Source organism: Gymnodraco acuticeps, unplaced genomic scaffold, assembly GCF_902827175.1.
Source record: "Gymnodraco acuticeps unplaced genomic scaffold, fGymAcu1.1, whole genome shotgun sequence".
NCBI lineage: Eukaryota > Metazoa > Chordata > Actinopteri > Perciformes > Bathydraconidae > Gymnodraco > Gymnodraco acuticeps.
The window spans coordinates 316660-339948 of NW_022991187.1; the positions used below are offsets into that span (position 1 = coordinate 316660).

At 42.2% G+C, this 23289-nt stretch overlaps 1 protein-coding gene across 1 annotated transcript in view; it reads right to left on the reverse strand.

Moving 5' to 3' along the window:
- wscd2 (WSC domain containing 2) overlaps nucleotides 1-9801 on the reverse strand; it is a 47849-nt gene extending 38048 nt beyond the window's left edge. The window contains 1 exon segment of the mRNA XM_034238425.1: nucleotides 9338-9801. The gene's annotated coding sequence lies outside the window, so the exon portion shown is untranslated.
- Nucleotides 9802-23289: the final 13488 nt, after the last annotated feature.

Consider the following 23289-nt stretch of genomic DNA (forward strand, 5'->3'; position numbering starts at 1 on the left):
CACGACCATGCAATCATTTTAGCCGACCCGGCTGGATGGCCTACCTGCCTGTCAGCCTTCCATCTGTGCACAAATGTATCTCCTGCCCTGATTGGTCATGTGCGCGTTCGTGTGTGTTGGAGGAGGGGCTCTGTAAGGAAGTCTGAAGAAGAGGCAGATTTGTTCCGGTTGTGTACTTTCAAATTCTAGCGCACTCGAGCTGGTTTCTCCAAAATGACCTACCCCACCTTTAAGCAAGGAGCTGAATCCTACAGCACTATTGTTCCAACAACCCCTAACCCTCCACCCTGAGAGAGAAATTAAAAGCTTTTGGATTTAATTTTGAAAGAATGAGGATGAATGACGATTCTGTCTGAAATTACTCTGCCAATGGCACCGACTGTTAAATAAATAAAGTAAATGTGTGTGGGGGGGAAATAAGATTGCGCCGGGGGGGATGGTTGCGTTTGAAGTTATCAGTATTGACAATATCTCACTTCCACTTTGCTAGAGTCCTCTCTTTTCTTTTAGAAAACAACGGTGTGGTTTCACAGACTATTGTTACACCAAAATCATTGCCCCTGCTTTCTAAGATTCATTTAGCTCACAGTCAAGAACATTTTTGTCATATTTTTAAGATGTTGCTTAACATATGTCCTTAAGAGCTAAAAACTCAGCAAAGAGAGGATCAGAGAGGCTACTAATGCTGGGATAACTTCAGACAATTCAAGATGCAGAAACTGCTCCTTGCTCTCTCATCGTAAAGCTCAGTTAAAGGGGTTATATTCTGCTCATTTTCAGGTAATTTACCACTGTTAAAAGTACTTAGTAATTATTTAAGGTAAGTACAAGCACCTCAAAATAGTACATACCTGCAGTTCTTAAAGGGAAATGTTTTAGGAACTCTCATCACATCTGAATTGCATCTACTTCTTTTTCGGTTATGTTTGGAAATAATTATAAAACAAACAATATTTAATAACAAACATTTAAGCCTGTTTTTGTAATGGCAGTTGACAGTTATATGAGGAAAAAAAAACAGCATGGGGTTAATTTGTTCCCACAAAGACTGGAGCATCAACGGAACAGAGTGTATCCGGTCGAAGCACGTTTTGATTTTTGACACCATTTATTTTTTCCACTGAAAGCAAACATACTCCTGCTGTTTCTATGCTGTCTACTGTATATTGCTTTCACCACCTACACGTAAAAACCTACAGCAGAATGGGAAGCATTTGATGCTGTTCAAAGTCTTTCTGGGAAATGAACACTAAGTGAACTGAATCATCTGAGCAACGTGAAGTGTGCATGTAGAAGGGTGCTCTGTAAGCAATGCCCTGCTAAATGTGTACTGAACCATGGGCCTCATCAGCATCAGGCAAATCAGTGTGTAAAGGTCGAGCAGCACCAGAGGCCGGCTGTCAACATATCCTTTCCAATTACATGGGAACATCATTATAGTCCTTGTTGCTCATACAGCCTGTTTTGTACAACTGTTGTTGTTGTTGTTGTTGTTGTTGACAAGCTGTCAATATGTCATCATGGTTGGTCCCATCAGCTCTACATGGAATAACAATTCAATGACTGAGCAAATTAGCATGTTAAACTCACATGTATTTGAACTAAGAATAGTTCAGTAATGTATGTTCAAGCCAAATCTGTAATAAGAGTACAACTTTTGCAGCAGAGGAATATGGAAGTATACGAATAAGATTTATGAAAGTGTAAGTGTGTATTTAAGAAATGGTTAATTGAGTCACTAGTATCTGCAATTTCACTTTTGTTTCCTACTTTAACTGATGTGTTTTTTATTGTTTTGTTTATTTTCAAGCCATGTTAGAAAGCCGAATATTAAACAATGTGTCAGTAAAGGACAAAATAAAGTATATTGTGAATACTGTTCCTGATAATGTACTCACTGTAGGGTTCTTGAGAAACTATGTTGTTATTTTTACTGTAATAGCATTGTTTGACAGAATCAGAAAGAAAATCTAAAGGAAGTTGTGATAGGGTGACTTCTGCAATTATGGAAAGGTTACATGTATGGGTGTTTACAGGTCACAGGGGAGCCATATACTATGCCATTACATCTCTGTGTGTGTGTGTGTGTGTGTGTGTGTGTGTGTGTGTGTGTGTGTGTGTGTGTGTGTGTGTGTGTGTGTGTGTGTGTGTGTGTGTGTGTGTGTGTGTGTGTGTGTGTGTGTGTGTATTCAGGCTTTCTGGCAGCTGCCTGCTTTGGGCTCGCATGAAAGAAGCGAGCCTCGGTGCTGCAGCGTCTCATAAGATGAATAAAATATGACGAGCACGCAGCAGTATTTCACTGTTGCTCTGAAGCAGCATGGACAACATCTCTGAAGCAACGGAAGAACGCTGTTATGTGGGAGACACAGAAAATAAAAATCTAAAAAAGAACAGAGAGAGATAACAGCGAGGTGCTTGATTATTTTGTTTATATATATATATATATATATATATATATATTAGGGCTGTCAAACGATTACAATTTTTAATCAGATTAATCACAGCTTAAAAATTAATTAATCATGATTAATCACCATTCGAACTATGTCCAAAATATGCCATTTATTTATGTATATTGTTGTGGGAATGGAAAGATAAATGAAAGCGGATATATCCATTTAACATACAGTATCTATGTTTATTATAACATTGTTCTGCATGTCAAAATGAAAGACAACCCACACACCTATCAATCATCAAACCGTGGGGTCTTAATTCATTACGTGTTGATTTCTATCAACGTGGGAGTACTTCAGGAAAGTCGACAGAGACAGAGGGGGGGGGGAAGTCTCCCTCCGCAACCGGTTGGCGTAGTTTTGGCACAATTCCGTTGTACAGACCGACGTTAACAGCAGCCCTGTCTGTGCACACGGAGACCGACTCTGTCGTCCGGTGATCTAACCGCCTTCTGGAAAAGCGTCACAAGTAGGCTAGTCGGTACGCAAATGCGCTTTGTGACACAAGTGACGGTACGCATTTCAGATTACGCACATAACCTGCGTACCAGTTATGTGCACCCCTGTACTACAGCAAAAGTATTCTCCGTCGGGACTTCCTGCAACAACACCACGCCGTTATCAAAGATGTTCTATTGAGAAGACGATCACTACGTGACAAAAGTTTTCAAAACCGTGGCTACTGAAATCAATCTTACTAACTGCTGTCTGTGCAATTGACTCCGCGCGAGTTGGCAGACTTTATTTTGCTTACTTTAACATCATTTTTCATGGTGGGGCTAAGCCATTTCTTGGTATGGGTGTAGCCTACCCCAGCCATACCCTGGCGCTGCCACTGGTGGCACGTATGGGGCGGGCCATTCTGCACATGCGTTAAATGCGTTAAATATTTTAACGCAATTAATTCAAAAAATTAATTACCGCCGTTAACGCGATAATTTTGACAGCACTAATATATATATATGTATATATATCTGCGCTTCAATCCAATACTGAGGTGGTTGCATTTACTTATGGTCTCATATCCCCAAAAAATATGTTCTCACTTCCCTGTAGCGGCGGCCAAGCTTTGACATGTTGCCAAAGAAACTTAAAGGGACTCTTTCTTCAGTAGATACAAAGAAAACATTCCTCAGTGAGTTATGTGAATTTTACATAACTGAGACATTTATGGAAAGAGATGTTTTAATGCTGTGATCACCACAAACAAAAATTCCCTACACCTCAATCAAATTGTAAAGGAGGCAGAAGTTTAAACAAACTGGAACTTTCTGCATGGATAGATCACAGTAACAGGAAGGGGCTAAACTGAGAATGTAAGCTTCAATTAGCAAATAATTCAGAGAAAATACACAGTTTTGCTTCTTCAATGACACATTTGAATCGAGTTTTTGTTACAATTTGCAAGGAATTTCCAACATCAAAAGGCCAACGTGGCTGTTAACATTCAGGTAAATGTGTTACCAATTTGTGTTTGTGATTTGCTGGAAGCCAATAGCGAACCAGGTTAAAGTTCAATGATGGGTATAAATAAAGCCACACCTCCAATGGGAGTGTCCGTTGAATGAAATGCCACTGTCTCGGATGCTTCGTTATTCCTCCGCTTATTTGGATGCTAAACAGCAATGAACATAAAGCTTACTCTGCTAACAGTGGCAATCCTCCATCCAACCAGTCTGTTGTAACACCTGAGCATCACACGCTGCTAGTACTTGCCAACATGATAATAAACAAATAGTTTGGATCCAGTTTCTGCTTCTCAAAACCAGATCGGTGTATGAGAGAGACTTACACAAATGATAAAGAATGACAGTTTAATCATCAACAGTTCCTGTGTAATGTATATTTTAAAGATTCACAGCAGCCTGTCTGTGTTTTTCTATGTGGTGAATTATTACCTAAAGACTCCATAAAGCCATCCTCCCTGCTGGAGAGGGACAATAAAGAGATGCTTATCATAGAGAAAAAAGTTAATCACTACATTCGAGGATGTAATGTAACACAAAAAATGCAGCCTGTGTTTTGTCCTCGGTCTAAGGGTTGATCTGAAGCGGGAGTCAGTGAGGCGCTGAGTGGGAGCTCGAGCTGAGTCATCCCACCCTCAAGCAACCTGGGAAAGAAATCTGCATGGTCACAGAGAGCGGGGGGGGGGGTGACGAGGCGTGGCAATGTGCTCGCGGCTGACCAGGCGTGCTTCATTTACTGCATGTGATAGCTCCTAACATAACGGCCAACCTGAGCAGCTCCACTGACAGATGGAGAATATTAGCAGAGGAGCTCATGTGTGTGCACTGCTTACTGCCAGACTCAGAAAAGTAGCTGATAAGGGGATAGACTTAGGTGCTCATCCTGCTTGCTGTTGGAAATTAATGGAACAACATGTAAGGCTGAGTGTAAGAATAATAATCCGTTACTTAAAGAGTGTATAAATAGACTGGGTTTGGTTACGCTTGCACATCTTACAAATTAAATCCCAGAAGATGCAATTACTCTGCACAAAACTATCACGACAAAGTAAACTGCAATTACATATTCCCAACAGGAAATTGGCTAAAGTAGTTTATCTGTTTAAACCATGACAGCAGTGGAGGCACGCACATCTTGATTTGGGCAAGTTAATTTCACAGAAACGTGACAAATTCATCTGGCAAGTGTGAGAGCTCAATTAGGGCCCTGCACTCTGGAGAGATATCTGATACAGACCCAGAGGGGGCTCCACCCCTTCTGACTCTTTAGCATACCGGGCTCACGCTGTTGTTTTGCAGCATTGTTAGGACGGGGCTTATCATAATCTCCTGACATCCTAAATCTAATTCTTCACAGTGCAGTATGGATGTGGATAGATTTGAACTAAGACTGATCAAGGTGATGTTCTCAAAGCAGAGAGAGCCCCTCAGGGCTACTCGCTGCTCATAATGCCTTCTTAAAAGAGCTTTTAAAAATTCTTTATACGATTGATGTAATTAAAAATTGTATTTATGAAGCAATTTCCTTGAAATGAAAGTCCGTTTTTTATTACGAAATAAATACCTTTAATGTGGGTCTCATTTAGGACTATAAATGGCGCTTTAGTTTGAGGTTCAGCATGACCCAGACAAGAAGCCTCTCAGATAAACACACAGGCAGCACTCGCACCCTTTTGTCCTCCAGTTACCTAAAAGTGGAGTTAGTAAACAACATTTCTTTTTTAAAGGCTCGGCTGTTGCCAGGTTGGAGCTCTGTTTGAGCAGCAGGTTCAGACAACAGTGCCAAGCACTTTAACGCCAACAAAGGCCTTTTTGTGAGGCAGGGATCAGGTTAAAGAAAGGACAAGGGTCTGTTACACAAGGTGAGCAATTCCAGTGGTGATGTGCTGATCTCTGGGGCTGGCAGCATCTCAAGGTCACGCATGGAACACAGAGAACGTGGCTTTCACATTCAGTGTTTTCTCCTTGTCTTTTTTTATTTTCTCCATTGCTTTCACACTCTCTTTGCTCTTCAAGCCTTCTGCCTCTCCTGAGTGGTTAGTGTTGGATGTTCACAAGGTTGTGATTCAGGTTTGATGGTGCAGAGAGGCAAACAGAAAATGTGGTTCAGACTGACAGGAGCCAGAGTTTACTCAGGATCTAACCTCATGATTAATTCATTATCCACGTTTTGGGGGAAGTGTAGGAAGAGAAGAGAGGTTTTTCTACTGCAAATTCTTATACTGTAAATGATGTAACTTCAAAAACAAACATACTGCTGTTTGATCACTATAATTATGTTCCTACCGTAGCGGGAACTACCGCAGAGCAGGTTTAGAAAAATAAACCAAGTGTTTATATTTCTGTGTGTCAGCATGTGGACAGATGGCTATGTTTGGAGACGGTGTGGTTAGAGGGCATCAGGTATAGTAGGAGGATAGAGAGTGGTGAAGGGGTGATTGGATCACCCAAAGTTAAAATGTTAAACGATACGATGATACATGTCTCCATGTAAACACCATTGGGTTGGCCTTGCATCCAAACATGTTGGGAGGTACACAAGATAGAAGCAGAAAACTTGCTCCCTGAAAACAGCAGATAAACACACCTTTGTTTGCCTCATATTATCTTTGTTTGGATTAAACAACCATCACGTCCTCAGCAGGGTGCCTGTCTCAGTCTGAGAGAAAAGTCTGGATGGATAACAAAACCTTCCATAACATTTCACGTATTTCAATAAACTGTAGTTGTAGCAGTGTTTTCTTAAATCAAGGTTTGAGTGTAAATTGAAGCCATACAATTTAATAGCTGTAGTTCATACCTATCAACAAAACCCTTTTGTTAAAGTTTTGTTCTGATGTCTACCACCCAGTGTTTCCTGCCACCTGTTTAGGCAATGATTATCTGGATACGTTTTACGGAGGACGGGCTGGTGCTGTCAATAATCCTCCTATAATCTGAAAATCTGGCTGAGATACACATGCAGGCGCAGCGAGGCTGACCCACTCTGATCTGTGTAACTGTAACACAGTTTTCAAGATGATCCTCTTTCAAGAAATGTATTTACTTTTGAGGAAAAGCTAAATAAGCAGTTTTAAACCACACATTAAACTAAACACATCAAGGCATAGCTTTTGTGTTTTCAATTCACACAAAATATAATTTGAAGCCACTGAGTGTGAAGCTGCTACTCTGCTCTTTAACGTTAGACACTAGAAACAGGCTGAAACTTTCAGCAGGTCATTGGCAAAGACATCGGACTATTTAACGCCAAGCTATTTTTGAAGGAGCTCTAATGAGGATCTTGACATCCTTATTTGATGGTGATATATCAAGAGCGAGCACAGCACCCAGCCTACACACAGCTGACACAGCTCACACTGCACCACTGTTATTCCAGTGCGATGGCTAGCACAAGCATGCAAAGCGTAATTCCTGTCAGTTCCTCTGGCGATCTTCAAGGCCTGCAGGCCATTGGACATTATCAGCGGCACGTCCCTGAGAGCTCACCAAGGGGACAGAGAGATAAGCTCTGGAGGAATTCAAGGCCTTCTCACTCTGCTGCCGGCAACCTCATCACGACACAAGGGACCTCATATGTGAGCCACTTTCAAGTTCTCCTCTGCAGCCACAGCTCAGCGTGTGTGTGAAAATAAACATGTCTTTCTTTCTTTTAGGATTCAACATTTTTAGTGCAATCTGATGGTGCTCCACTGCAACGTGGCTTCTCTTGGTGATGCTGAGACTTTGTTGTTCACTGAGGCAGCAGCAGCAGTGGTGAAAGCACCCTCATTCTCCAGTGTACACATATGTTTCTCAGATGTTGGCATATTCCCCTGCAACTGTTTACTACTGCCTCTGAAAGGACTGGGCTCTCAGGGCAGCACAACGGCTGTTAGCAACAATACAATCTATGTGACTTTATTTTTTTTAATGAGCGCCCACAGATTTCTGCCATGTGCAGCTGAAACCGCATTACTATATGATGGGATAGACGCTCCCATTACCAGAGGGTTTAAATAAAATAAGGAGAACGGGGAGCTTTGATTTATATTTCACAGTGACGTTCATGATATTGCTTGTTCTAGATTCAGAGGCTATTAACTAAGTGCCGCCATAACAAGAGGTCTGTCGTGCGCTATGCTTTTTATTAATGTCATGCCGAGTGCTGAAATATCAGGAGCATGTGCAATTAGTGCCGTTTGGAAATTGATTTCAGCAGCAATGTGATCAATCCTAACAACCATTATGTTCTTCTTCTTTTGGACACAACACAGTGGTTGGTTCAATAAAATGACAGAGCATCAAAAACAATGGGTGGGGAAAGGGAGCTGCTGAATATGCATATGTTTCTTAAAATCATTAGCAGTTACCCAGTTTAATGGTTATTTTTCATTCAATAATCTGCTGTGTCTAAAATATGTCAGAAAAAAGCAAAAGGGTAATTTCTCAGAGAACACAGTGAAATGTTCAAATCCACAAAAAGTAGTAACTCGAGGTATTCAATTTAAAATGATACAAAAAAAAGAGATATTTAGTAGATGGTTGCATCCGAAAGGCTCGCAACAGAGCCTACTTCACACAAACTAAACATAAACAGTCTGTCAGACAGAGTTACACAACTGTTGTTTTAAAAACATGATAAATAAATTGCTTGCGAAAACAAGAATGTTATTAGATCCAAAATAATCTATAAATGACTTTCTTAAACCAACAAATGAAGGTTGGAAATGCAGGGTGGGTTCTGTCTGTTTGTGTTTGCATCTCTGGTTAACAATTAGCAACAGTGCTCTAATGAAAGTCAGCGACTTCACACTTTGGGGATAATGAGTGTTCAACCTGTGGTGCCACAAACCATGCACCTGGTTAGAGACAAATGCATTTCACTGCTCACTGAACATGAATGTGCAATGATAGAGAGCAGGGACATGTTCACGTCTGTCACACAGCAGCATACAAACCCTACAGTTGCTAGTAATACCCAAACATAACAAGTCAAATCATACCATTTATAATATATTAGAATTGTAGGCCTACTGCTACAGAAACAGAAAGGGCTGATAAGGCTGCTACCTCTGCTTCCCTCAGGTATTTGTATCACCTGAGGCTCAATCTCAAAGCATATGGCCTTAGAATAAACAAAGCTTAGTATACTGCAGCTACTTCTCAGGCTTTGATTTCAGAATCCGGTGATCATTATAAACTGCAAAAACACAATAACAAATTCTGGGTTGTGGGTTATGGTCTGCCTCAAGGATGTTAACCAGCAGTCTTCATACTGGTGCAGCTAGACTGAGTGCATACTTCTGGTTCTGAAACACCACAAATAAAAACAACATATGGGAACCTTTTACAGGATTATGTTCAACTTAAATGAATGCTTTTCTTCTGGGTTTTATCAAATCTAATTCCGGATGTGCAGTTTCTTCACCTTACCTTACACACGAGTCAAGAGGAAGCTCCAGCTGATGGTTTGATGCAGTTCACTTGACGCAACTCAGCTGAGGATATCTCAGGCTCTGACATGATGTTTCATCTCCACGATCAATCCGCCAAATATGCTTTCTGATCAGCTGTTTTTACTGTGATTCCATCCGCAGAAAAGCGACGTTAGTTTCCCTCATTAGCTCGCATAGCCACTCAGTCCTGTTAATAATCTACTGTACGCTACCGCAGATAAATCGCTTCTAGCTTTCACTCGGAGAAGGCAGGAGTAATGGCCTGAAGGCAGACCCTGGCCAAACCAGACAGTCCCTTCTTGGCTTCACTCGTTCCAGTCAGCTGTTCAAAGGGTGGATGTGATGCAGGCGCTGGGTCGACCTGTCTTTTCTGTTGCCTGGCCGATATGAAGGCTGTGTGACGCGGAGGCAGCGCCGAACCGTGCGCACCGCGCTTCCACCGCACCGCGCGGAGCAACAGCACTGCCTGCTGTACTCACAGAGACACAGCAGCGACACGGTGTGGCTGCCGCTCGGCTTCTCTGGGCAAACATGACATATTTGGCCCTGTTAATGGACGAGTTTTGGTGCTTTCGTCCAAATCAGATGTTGCCAGGTCAGTTTTGCGCATGCAAGCATTTCCCCTTGTCAGTACTTACCACGTGGAGCAGCTTCCATGCACCCCTTTAAACAAGAGGTGGGACTATTCAGATCGTGTACTTAGGTAAAAGTAGAAGTATTGGCATTGGTATATTAGTATTGGCATCTAAAATACTTAAAGTAGGCTACCAAAAGTAAAAGTAGGCCTCCTTATTATGCAGATCGGCCCTCTTCATCATCATTAATCCAAATCTAGAAAGTAACTAAAGGTACTAAATAAATGTAGCACATGATTTACCTTTGAATTGAAGTTGGGTAGAAGTACAAAGTAGCAAAACATTGAAATACTCAAGTAAATAACAAATACCTAAAAATTATACTTGTACTTGCGTAAATGTACTTAGTTTCTTTACACCACTACATTTCTAAATAACTCAACTACTGTTTATATGCAGTTGAACCAATACAAATCCATTGTTACTGCAGTGTGCTTTCTCAGCTGACTGGATTTCAGCAATGGAGAGTGGTAAGGTAAATTGATGTGCGGCAGAAATTGTATTGATAGCAGTAGGTTTAGGATTAGTTTAGAGTGCAGCTGGACCCCGTTTAATCCCATTAGCCTATGAGGAAAATGTTTTGTCTGTATGGTGAAATTACGTGCTGTCACATCATCATTTTATCTGATGATCTTTTCATACAGGAAAATATACAGAAGAAGACTTGAACCAACAATGTGTACATTATTCTTTCTTTATTGTCCTTTACAGTTAAATTAAATTCATTTATGTCTGCTTCTGGAAGTCCTTACATTCTCAAAATCATGAGATGATGAGATGATTGTGTGGCAGTGTAGCCATATGGCGCTGAGTGTAGCTATCTGTCTATATTATCTGTGTATTTGTGTGTAATAGCATCCAAAGCATTCACTGACTATGATTCCAGCGGCTATGAGAGAACGTCACTTAATGTAAATACATAAACACAGAAACTCAACCCGTTCCTGACTCACTGTGAGCAACATTGTTATACCACACCACTGTCACATTGTATTAACAGTGAGAGGTTTTTGTTGCTCGTTCTGCAGTCTGATTTTAATCCTGATTTCTGCTTCACCCCTCTCAGACCCGGTGATCATCCATTCTGTTTAACTGCAAATCTCCTTGTGTGTAAACTGCACTTCAATCAGTTTTATCGTTGTGTCCCTGACAGTCCCGGATGTTGAATCAATGGCTTAAAGCAACTGCATTACACAGATCCTTAAAGGGCATGTTGTCACGATCTGTCTGTGTTGTGTTTTGTCTTGTCTTTTTCTGTCTTTGGTTTTGTTAGAAATTAAAATCAATGTTGATATGGCGTAATTTGAATTAAATACACTATTTAATTTAAATCAGTTTTATTCTGAAAAACCGGAAGTTCACTAACTATTAACTTAATGCTTTTATTCTGAAAATTATTCATTTCCGGTTAGCATTAGCATGTGGCGAAATGCTGCATTTTCAAACCGTGAATCAAAGGTGAAATTACATGTGATGTTGTACACCGAGCACACTGGGTTTAGCACTCGTTTATTACCGCTGAATAACGTTTATTAGGAAATGTTTAAATAACCACAGACACCAGAATGATATAATTTAACAACAGAAAAAGGCAGAAATTTCATTGGACCCGCCCCCGACGACGCAGGCCAATAGGAGAAGACCTCAGATGACAACAGGAAAAGCAAGCCAAGGATTGACCTTTTCTACCTGCTGACCTGGACTGACCGGGCGGATGAGGAGAGCGCCTCCACTCGCATATTTCATTTTGTACACCACCGCATCTTTTGTGTAATTAAATGCTGTTAACTTTTATAAGCTTCCCTTGACTCTTTTCAGTCTCTCCTGCCTTCGGGGTTCGAGAATACACTAACAGTTTCATGTTTTATTTTGAAAAGTCTTCACCCCCTGTCTTGCCTGTCGCTTTCTGTCTGTTGTCCCTCCTACCTGATTACCCGATTGTGTTCACCTGGTGCCCCTGTGTTTTCTCCTCCCTCCTCACCTGTGTCTTGTTTGTGTGATTAGTCTTGTGTGTATTTAAGTTCTGGTTTTTCTGTCTGTCATTGTTGGTTCATTGTTTGTCGTTGACTGTGTTCACGAGGTAGTGTTCTGTTTTGTTCCTTACATCCTTGAAATAAAGGTATTTTTTCTGTTTATTCTGCATTTGGGTCCTGCCTCACTCACCCTAACAGAATTAACCAACCAGAAATGGACCCAGCAGATGATCCATTTGAGGTGGAATTAAGTAATTTGACCTTTTTTTTGGCTTGCTGCTTTGATTGGTGGAAGGGAGCATCCAATGTTCAGCAGAAGAGGGCCGCTCTTGGCAGAAGCGCACCGGTTGGCAACAGAGAAACGATATTTAGTAAAGTTTTTACCTGGCTGGATTATGGACTTCCTCCAGACATGTGATTCCTGGCTTGCTAGCCCCAGGCATGCTAGCTCCCTGCCTCCCAATTCCCAACCTGACACCATACGTCTCGGTGTGTTCCGTCTGGAGTCAACCCCTGCTTCTTCCCCATTTCCTGCTCCTGTCCAGGAGCCGTTCTCGGGTACTCGTCTGGCTTTTGGAGGTCCACTGATCCTCCAAAAGGCTCCTAAGAGAAGGAGTCGCAAGTCCAGGCTAGCAGCCCGAGCCCCAGAAGCCATGCTTTGGGCTCCAGTACAGGCCCCAGCAGCCATGGTTCCTGCTCCAGTTCTGGCCCCAGCAGCCATGGTTCCGGCCCCAGTTCTGGCTTACACAGCCAGGGTCCAGGCTTCTGTTCCGTGCCCAACAGCCATGGTTCCGGCTCCAGAACCGGCCCCAGCAGCCATGGTTTCGGCTCCAGTACTGGCTCTCCGGCCGACGCCAGCTCCCCGTGTCCTGTCGGCGTACCGGCCGACTCCAGCTCCTCGTCTCCTGTTGGCTCTCCGGCCGACGCCAGCTCCCCGTGTCGACATTCCCTCTCGAGTCACCTCTCGAATTCCCTATCAAGCCCTCTCTCGAGTTCCCTCTCGAGTTCCATCTCAAGTCCCTACTCGACTGCCATTGGAGGTTCCGCTGGGGGTCCTGCCAACTCCATGTCCTGTCCCGTTGGGGGTTCCGCCGACTACTCTCCTGCCGGGGGTCCTGCCAACCCTATGTCCTGTCCCGTTGGGGGTCCCGCCGACTGCTCTTCTGCCGGGGGTCCTGCCAACCCTGTGTCCTGTGCCGTTGGAGGTCCCGCCGTCTACTCTCCTGCCGGGGGTCCTGTCAACCCTGTGTCCTGTGCCGTTGGAGGTCCCGCCGACTACTCTCCTGCCAACCCTATGTCCTGTGCCGTTGGAGGTTCCGCTGGGGGTCCTGCCAACCCTGTGTCCTGTCCCGTTGGGGTTCCCGCCGACTGCTCTTCTGCCGGGGGTCCTGCCAACCCTGTGTCCTGTGCCGTTGGAGGCCCCGCCGACTACTCTTCTGCCGGCGGTCCTGCCAACCCTATGTCCTGTGCCGTTGGAGGTCCCGCCGACTACTCTCCTGCCGGGGGTCCTGCCAACCCTATGTCCTGTCCCGTTGGGGGTCCCGCCGACTGCTCTTCTGCCGGGGGTCCTGCCAACACCATATCCTGTCCTGTTGGGGGTCCCGCCGACACCAGCCCAGGTTCCGTCCAGGGTCTCGTCTACGTCTGACCCGCCAGGGTTTCCACCAGCTCCTGCCCGTCCTTGTGCCCGGCCCCCTGAGTTCCCCAGCCGCGGTCTTCGCCCTCGAGCCCGGCCCCCTGAGTGCCGTGGTCTTCGTCCTCGAGCCCGGCCCCCTGACTTTCCCGGCCGCGGTCCTCACCCTCGGGCCCGGCCCCCTGACCCTTCCAGCCGCTGCCTTCGCCCTCATGCCCGGCCCCCTGAGTTCGCCCGTTGTGGCCTTCGCCCCTTTGTGAACTCTGCCTTGCCCCCTGGTCGTCCGCCTGAGACCCCCACCGCGAACTCTGCCTTGCCCCCGGGCCGTCCGCCCGAGATCCCTTCCGGGTCCTCCGCTTTGCTCCTGGGCTGTCAGTCCAAACCCGTCCTCCAGACCCCCTCCACCCACCCTGGTGGCCCTAGTTTCTGTCTTTGGTTCCATGTTTTATTTTGACAAGTCTTCACCCCCTGTCTTGCCTGTCGCTTTCTGTCTGTTTTCCCTCCTACCTGATTACCCGATTGTGTTCACCTGGTGCCCCTGTGTTTTCTCCTCCCTCCTCACCTGTGTCTTGTTTGTGTGATTAGTCTTGTGTGTATTTAAGTTCTGGTTTTTCTGTCTGTCATTGTTGGTTCATTGTTTGTCGTTGACTGTGTTCACGAGCTAGTGTTCTGTTTTGTTCCTTAAATCCTTGAAATAAAGGTATTTTTTCTGTTTATTCTGCATTTGGGTCCTGCCTGCTTCACTCACCCTAACACATGTACACAAATAGACATTCACATGCAAGCAGAATGCACATAAATACACAGATAGCGTCCAGGGGGTATTGAGCCTCAAAACAGCCTCCTGCTGTTTTTTTCTCTGGAAAATGGGTCTAACAATAATACGTTTAAATTAAAGAGTTTTATGGGTTTGTCTCACCTATGTGGTTATTCAAAGCCTACTAAATCTATTCTAGCAAACCTTGCAGTCTGAATAAGCCACTTCGTCATTACAAGCTTAAAGCTGATCTGTCCTTAAGTGATGGTTTGGACACAACAGAAGATGACTCTGCATATTTCAGCAGCATCAGCATCATGGGTTGGTTGCTGTCTGTGATGTCTGTGGCCTGTAGCGCTGTCACCTACAATTACTCTGGTCTGCATGGTGACTCAGCAAAGCACTCCAACTTAGAGGGACTCTTGAAATCACCAGTGTGCATCAGTGATATTACTTAAGCTGAATCAGGCAGACAGGATGGGACAGCAGCCAAACAACAGAATCCTAAAACTGTCAGGCTGATGTTTATGGAAGTTAAACTGCACTGCGGAGTGCTGCAGATTGATGCAAAACAACTCTTGTATTTTTAAGGATACACACACATGCATGCATTGTTAGAGGTCGGGTGTGGGGGGTCAATCATGTGGTGCAAGAGATAGAACTCCAGGCCAGCCCACCCTCATACATCTGCATCACCAGCCAGCCTTCAATCCATTGTGCACATTGTGCGTTGGCCTGTGTGTGACCACCACTGGTTTATCTGCCCGTCAGATGCAGAAGACTGAAGTAAATAGACGATAATGGGCTCATTGTGTCAAAACCCTGCTCTCTCATGGGGTTACGTAGGCGGCGGAGTGAAAAAGGGACAAAATGTTCTTTCATTTGCTGATCTTGCCCGGTTAAATGGTGCTTCTGGGGGTTCTGTTTAATGACAACATCTGACATATGGGTGTTGTCACCACAGATAGCACACACAACAACAACATAACTAAAGGGGAATTCATGGTTTTAGATTTGCACAATGCAGTAAATATCTTTAGTACAAAGTCTATCAAAGATAACTTTATGCATAAATCCCACACATCGCCTGTTTGTATGGAGGGAGCTTTCACCCAAGAGAACAATGTAGCTTTTTCTCTGTGAACAGAACCTCATGCTTCATTATTGTGAGTTTTATATGAGAAATGTATTTGTCACATGTCTTGCAATGTGACAGTGTGAAAAGATGTTAAACTCTTACCGGATGCAAAGATATTCCCTTCAGGTTAGCCATCACAACAGATAATGATAACTTTTTAATAGCTGGAACTAGAAATGATGAATTATACATTATGATCTGATGTTGTTTGCTCAGTAAAACGTGGGAGAGTAAAATAAACATCCAGCTAACACTTTGAAGGCCTATATCACGACTGGAGTCACATACAACAAAGACAATTGATTTAGTTTTCCTCTTCTCATTTTCCACTGGGATATTACTTGCACTGCTCAGGTCAATGAGCTGATAATCCCCTGTCATGCTTATTGATCGGTGCAGTGATTTATTGGCTGTTGGCCATACGCTCATGGGGCCGATTCATGATTTCCGATCTCATCAACAGTAAAAGCTCCTGAGTCTGTCACGTTAAAAAAATACATCACTACTACTGTGTGTTTTGTCCTTTTATGCACAGTGGTAATCATTTCTAGCTGATGAGAAACCTTACAGTTCCTTCCTGAAATAGTTCCTATGGATTTCAAACAGGAATAACAGGGTCGATAAGTGTAGTTGCTGCACTCGGTTGTTGACATTTAAACCAATAACCACTTGCTTCCCACTCCTCCTGCAGCTTTTTTTGGCAACAGTTACAATTACATAAGCAAGTTTACAGCTTTAGGTTGTGAGTTATCGTCTGTTTGATTGTTTTTAACATACAATTCAGTTTGCTTTGCGAGGACGTTTATGAACATTTGTCTATTATATCACTGGAAGCTGTCAATGCTCAGAATACGGCATGCTGATTTCGTTTTTAACAACATTTGCTCAGGCAAAAAGCCCAAACAACTTGAAATCAGACATGGTGAGCTTCCCACAACAGCGAAGATGTATACAGTAACTGCAGCTCTCATTGTCCTCAGAGATTAAGGCACAAAGCACATGACCACAAAACACTGCACTAACTACCAGGTTGTTTTCCTTGACAACCATAACATTATCCTTGCAAAGCAATTGTTCTCATTATCCACATGATGAGTGATGAAAGAGTGTTATCCATGCTGCTTTATGTTAACAGTAATAGTTTCCTCATCATCTCTGTTTAGAGCTGAAAATACGACTTTCACACTACCTCCTGTAAATATTTAGCACTCTGGTGAACCTGCACCCACAGAAACCTAGAAAACAAGTCTGTCAATATTTGTCATGTAGTGAAGTATGTAATTGTTCAACATGACTTTATCCATCTGCCCAATGTCAGTCCATATTCTGTGTGATGGAAGTGACAGTCTGAGAAACCGTTTTGCTGTGACTGACTGGGTAAAGTACCAGAAAACAGAGAGCAGAGCTGACTTCTCTCTCAAACTGTGTTCTTTCTGTGAGGTTTCAGCACTAGCACTCATATAACAATAACACTGAAAACCCTCTTGGACAGCTAAAGGCACTATCATGACATATTGGGTTGTAATGTAAGAAATGGTGATTAAATGGAGATTAAGACAAATGGGCAGAGATGAAGACTGAGAGGAGGGAGCAGGTGTAGGAGGATTTACGGAGGTAGCAGAACACTATGAAACCTGATGATGGCTGCTTGCATTAATAATTCAGCAGTCTCTGAAACTTAAAAAAAAAATAGATCCTGCATTATTTAAAGTGCACACTGACTTAATTAGAAATATGAATTAATGATGAGATTATCCTTAGGACTCAACTTAAACTACTGGCAGTAGCACTTCGACGATCAAGGACAGATCATATTTGATTTTAGACACTAAAAACAATCGGAAGACCAAGGCTGTGAAATTAGCCGTGGGATGTAATTGCTATTCAGGAAGAGTCTCAATGTCGTTGCTGCAGCCAGGGGTGGTATTACCGGAGACCTACATCGTTCAGTCAGCATGAAAAAATACTGTATCTCTTCTGAGTTTCATTTGATCCTTTTGTCTCTGCTGCCTGGCTTTTCTCATTAGACACATCTGACACAATCTGGGATGTTTTTGCTGGTAGTCTCGCTTCCTGTGCGATCAGTTTCACACTCAGCGCTTCAGCTTCAACAAAATCAAACCCTCTTAAGAAAAGCACATCCTGATTTTTTTGGTACATATTTGTTTATTTTATTAAAACATTTCACATTCCTGTAAAAGTAGGGTATGCTGATGTTAATCTAAGCTACTTTCGCCAACCAATACAAAATTGTGGATGAACTGCAGACAATGATAAATGGCTTGGATTTGACACATGCTTTCAAGAGGCTTTGTTGCAGTCCCTCATATCTGCCAAACTGTGTGAAAGCTCCACCCTTTCTTTTGTCTGCACTGACTCCCGCCTTGTATTATTAATGACTGCAGTCTGCATGATGAGTGGCAACACAGACAAAGAAGAAGTGTGTGTGTGTGTGTGTGTGTGTGTGTGTGTGTGTGTGTGTGTGTGTGTGTGTGTGTGTGTCATATACTTTAATAACCATGAATATTTGGGATTTCCATGATTTTAGGAAATCATCTTATACCGTTTGATGTCACTGTATAACAATCAGTGTTTTACAATGTTTCCATTTGCCCATACAACTTAAAGTAAACTTCCTCAAATAGCAATTCAAATAAAGTGCATTCGTGCAAATCTGAGTACTTCGCAGCTTCCTGTCATTAAAAAACATCCTCTTTAAGCAATCTTCTTCCTAAGTTTGAGAAATAGAGTTAAAGCCACTTGTGTAAACATTACAACACACTAAAAGCCTGTCTGACAAAAACAGTAACAAGGCCATTGACTTCATGTGTTGTGGAAAGTAATTGCAGTGATGCTTTTCGATCCCAAACCAATTTGATTGACCTCAATGCATTTCCACATCTGTGAGCAATATGCATTAACCTACTTTACAGAGGAGGATTTTCTTTCTGTGTTCATTCAGCCATTGGTTTTGTATGTATCCTGTGTAACAAAAACTCATTCTGGTAATTGGACTTTGTGTCTTTCAGGATATTGCAGGGTGTCAAATTGTGCAGTTACAAAACCAGAGCTTTACTGTTCATGGCAACACACACACACACACACACACACACACACACACACACACACACACACACACACACACACACACACACACACACACACACACACACACACACACACACAACATTGAGTGAGTCATATTTTTTGTTATAACGTCTCCCCTTAATTTTTGTATCGCTTTTACTGACTGGTTAACCAGTCAGTAGTTTTTTTTGAGCACTCACATACCATCTTATGGGTGTCTGTTGTTTATTATGTCTGAATGAATACAATATATATATTTTTTTTTTTTTTGAAGTAGCTGTCAAATGGCAGTTGTGTCAGCATCATCCGTTCTGAGCATGCAGAGGAGAGTTGACCCACTTTGTGGTGCAATTTGCCTCTGCGATATCCTCCCTCACTTTCGCGTCTTTTGCTGCCACCATCAACTAAAAGAAGTTCAGATTACCTCAAAAGGGAAGGAAGTTGTGTTCTTTGTTTCTCTCTGTCCTTGTTGGCACTGTTACACAGTCAATGTCAAAAAGAAACAGCACTGCTGTTGACACGGTTCATGGATAGCACATTCTAGTCGAGTCCAACTGAAAGTAAGTTGCAAACTAACAAACATATCTGCCCTGTAAAGCACAACATTTACAATATTCTTTCATAATGCATCAACTTGATGTAATATAGTGACATTATCTATTTACAGCTGACCAAATCCAGCTCAAAGCAGTAATGCCAGCTTTCTATTGTATCTAACTTAAAAACATGAACACACGTCTTTTCTTGCACCTTAAAGGGGCATGTTGAAAAATCGTTCATGTTTTAAGCAAAAGGTGTTCAAACATTAACATTCTTCCGTTGAAGCATACTGGACCTTTTACTGGTCCATCCAGGTTGTACAGTAGGACATCAAGAAATATTATAGCAAAATCAACAGAACACATTGAACACATTTGTTATCCTAGACAGAGGCTTACTTGAGGTGTCCCCCAAGGATCAGTGCATGGAACCTTGCTTCTTTTACTCTTTTTGATACCCTGAATGTGCGATGGGGCAACAATATAAAGCATGCTGTGTTTGTAAAAGGAGAATTCAGACGAGCCATCAGCATGTGGTCTGTGGGGATAAGCAATCCACGCCAAAAGTGGAGATAACGAGTATCAGATAACTCAACCCAGTCTCATAAAAAAACGTGTAATATCTACGTTGGTCCACAACGTAGGACGTAGTATTTCTACAAAAACGCCTCTGAAATTGTAAGATCCCTACGTTTTTTTTCACCATTCATTCCAATGGCTGGCGTCTATGTCACATGATCTTCACATTTCTCCCTGCAGAAAAAAAAAAACATGGCCGAACTTCGTTTTATTCTCGGTGTAAAATGCCTATTTTAAAGTTAGTTTGGCCATTAAAATGCGTTTTGATGTCATTTGATGCGAGAAATATGAGTTGTTATTTCAGATTATGTGTGCAGTTGATGCACATGATCTTTAGTTTGCTAGTTATTACGAAGATTACTTCAGGAAATTGTGTATACAACGTTTTCATTGTCACCAAGGTGGTTGCTAGGGACGCTGCTATCGATATTATTTCTGTTATGTTGTGTAACAGTTTAATGGTGTAATCTTTATTGCTACCCCCTTCCCCGTCAATGTATAGTGTTGGTCCACAGCGCAAACGTATTAGTTTAACAAAATCCGCATCTAAAATTGTGGCATAGATACGTTATTTTCCCCTGTGCAATTCCAGTCTCACATCTCACATCACATCGTCATAAACAAATACCGGAAACAGACCGAAAACACTTTATTCCGAGTGTGCTTGCTTTTCTCTTTGAAAGTCATCACATAACGGCATTGTAATACACGGTTCGGCTGCATTAAATATTACATATCTGCCGTAGTTCTCTAGTTATAGAGCCCTGATGAGAAGACTTCTAGACAAACATGAGGAACTGCTGCCAACACTGAAAACGTGACATGGATCATAAATATATCAGCCATTAAACAACATCTTACATTTTTTTTCACACAATACGTCTCCTTGCAGTATCAACACTAATTCGGCGGACTTTTATATTTGATCCAATTGGTAGATAGGCTGTATTTACACCATCAAGGTGCACAGCTGATATAATAGTTAATTAAAGACTGTATATAATGACTATTTTGCACATCCCTTTCAAGATTTCAAGATTTTCTAAGGTTTATTGACATATCATATTCACAAACGGTGTAGTTATGCATTGCATGAACAACTTTGTGTATACCTCCAGCAATGTTAACTATGTTGAAGCACTTATTTTAACTGATATTATACATATGTATTATACTCTTATATAAGATGTATGTAGATAGTATAAGAAATGTGCAGAATACGACAGTTTAATGGTGGAGGTACACACATATTGATAGATGTCTTGTAATGCACTGTTGTGGAACCTGCGACCAAAGTTTTTCATCTCCGGCCTTGTCAGGTATTGAACAATCAATAAATAAAGAACACAGAATTATTAAATATAAAACACAGAATTTGTGTGATTATACTAAATGATTTACAAATAAACACCACTGCATATTTACAACTATTACACATGCTGATGTAACGCAAATGTTTCCAACTTGGGATCAATAAAGTATATCCTATCTTAAGCTGATCGATGGCTACTGCCATATTTGCAAAATGTGCCTCTGAACCTTGACAAGTGCATGTTTCAGGCTTATCAATGAACAACAGGAGGGGTCACAAACATAAGACCAGCTGTTAAATAAAGCTCTTCTGACCTTAGCTGTCATGTGGGTATATTAATGCTGCCCATTATGGGCACAAGCAATTTTCACCCATTTATTAATTATATGTTTTACATTTGAGTGTTTCCTATCCCCTAAACCTCCAGGGATGTACACAGTTTAATACTGGCCACTTCTTATTATGGGAAATACGAAAACGTCTTTTAAAACTACAACTCCCAGTAGAGACGTGCCATAGAGCATGTTGCGAAACACAATAGCCAGCATGTGTAGTTCTGGGGACGGGGTGGGGGAGGGGGGGACGGGGTGGACCCGTTCAAATCCAGTTTTGGACAGTCTGCCGTGGTTCCATCCCATTTCAAGTGCTGTTCGACGCTCAGCACACTCTCCAATCACAGAGCTTGAAGACTATCACGGGGTTTATCAAGCGAAGCAGAGAGAATACTTACTTCCGGGTGTAATATTCTGTAAAGCAAATGAGCTGCTCCGACCCTCGGTCATGACGGACTCCAACTTGTGTTTATTAATCAAACAAATAAATAAACACAAGGATAATTATGTGTTATTGTTGAGTAAATGGAGAATTGCACAGGGGAAAATAACGTATCTATGCCACAATTTTAGATGCGCATTTTGTTAACTAATACGTTTGCGCTGTGGACCAACACTATACGTTGACGGGGAAGGGGGTAGCAATAAAGATTACACCATTAAACTGTTACACAACATAACAGAAATAATATCGATAGCAGCATCCCTAGCAACCACCTTGGTGACAATGAAAACGTTGTATACACAATTTCCTGAAGTAATCTTCGTAATAACTAGCAAACTAAAGATCATGTGCATCCACTGCACACATAATCTGAAATAACAACTCATATTTCTCGCATCAAATGACATCAAAAGGCATTTTAATGGCCAAACTAACTTTAAAATAGGCATTTTACACCGAGAATAAAACGAAGTTCGGCCATGTTTTTTTTTCCTGCAGGGAGAAATGTGAAGATCACGTGACATAGACGCCAGCCATTGGAATGAATGGTTTGATTGATTGACTGAAAAGTTTATTAACAGCTTGTATATTGGGTACAGTACAGTACAGCTCAAAACATACAATTGTTAAGGGGATGCAGACCAGAGAAAGACTTTCGTCTTGTTTACATCAGGGTCCCCCATTTCCAATTCATTATGTCATTTAAGACATATAAGACATATTTGACATACAGATGAATTATTTATTCATTATTTACATACAGGTGTTTTTTTTTTTTACATACAGATTGCTTGTTTACAATTTTCATTTTAGATTTCGTTCTAATACATCCTAACCGGACATTTAAGACATACCAAGTCTACAGATATACAGTTAGTAACAGAGTCTAAAATGCGAGTATATACATAGATGGGGGGGGGGGGAAGCTGTCCATTGAACGACAGGTTGAGATTTGTACCATTACCGGGGCCAGTTTTGCAATGCTCTCCCCCGAAGGTGCTCTTTAAGAGAGGTTTTGAAGGTAAGTATAGTTTTACTTTCCTTTACAGTTGTGGGAAGAGCGTTCCACCTTGATGTGGCATAATTGCGAAACGTGTATTCCCCTTTTTTTGTGCCAAATCTGGGTTTCACATGATTTGTGGAGCTCCCTCTGGTGTTATGATCATGGTATTCCTTGACCTTTGGGAAGAATTTTGACATGTACATGGGTACCATAGAGGTGTAGTGGATCTTGTAGACCAGTCCCATTGCAAGTAGCTGTACTCTGTCGTCTACTCTAAGCCATCCTAGGTTGTCAAAGTGGGCAGAGGTGAGGTGGGTTCTAGATGAAAGGTCAAGCAGTAGTCTGACCAGTTTATTTTGCGATGTTTGAAGTTTTATTTTTAGCGCCTTGGAGGTGCTATGGTACCATGACGTGCAAGCATAGTCATAGTACCCTTGAATGAGTGCTCCTACCAGAGTTTTCAGGGTGTTTTTGTTTACCAGAGAGGAGATCCGGT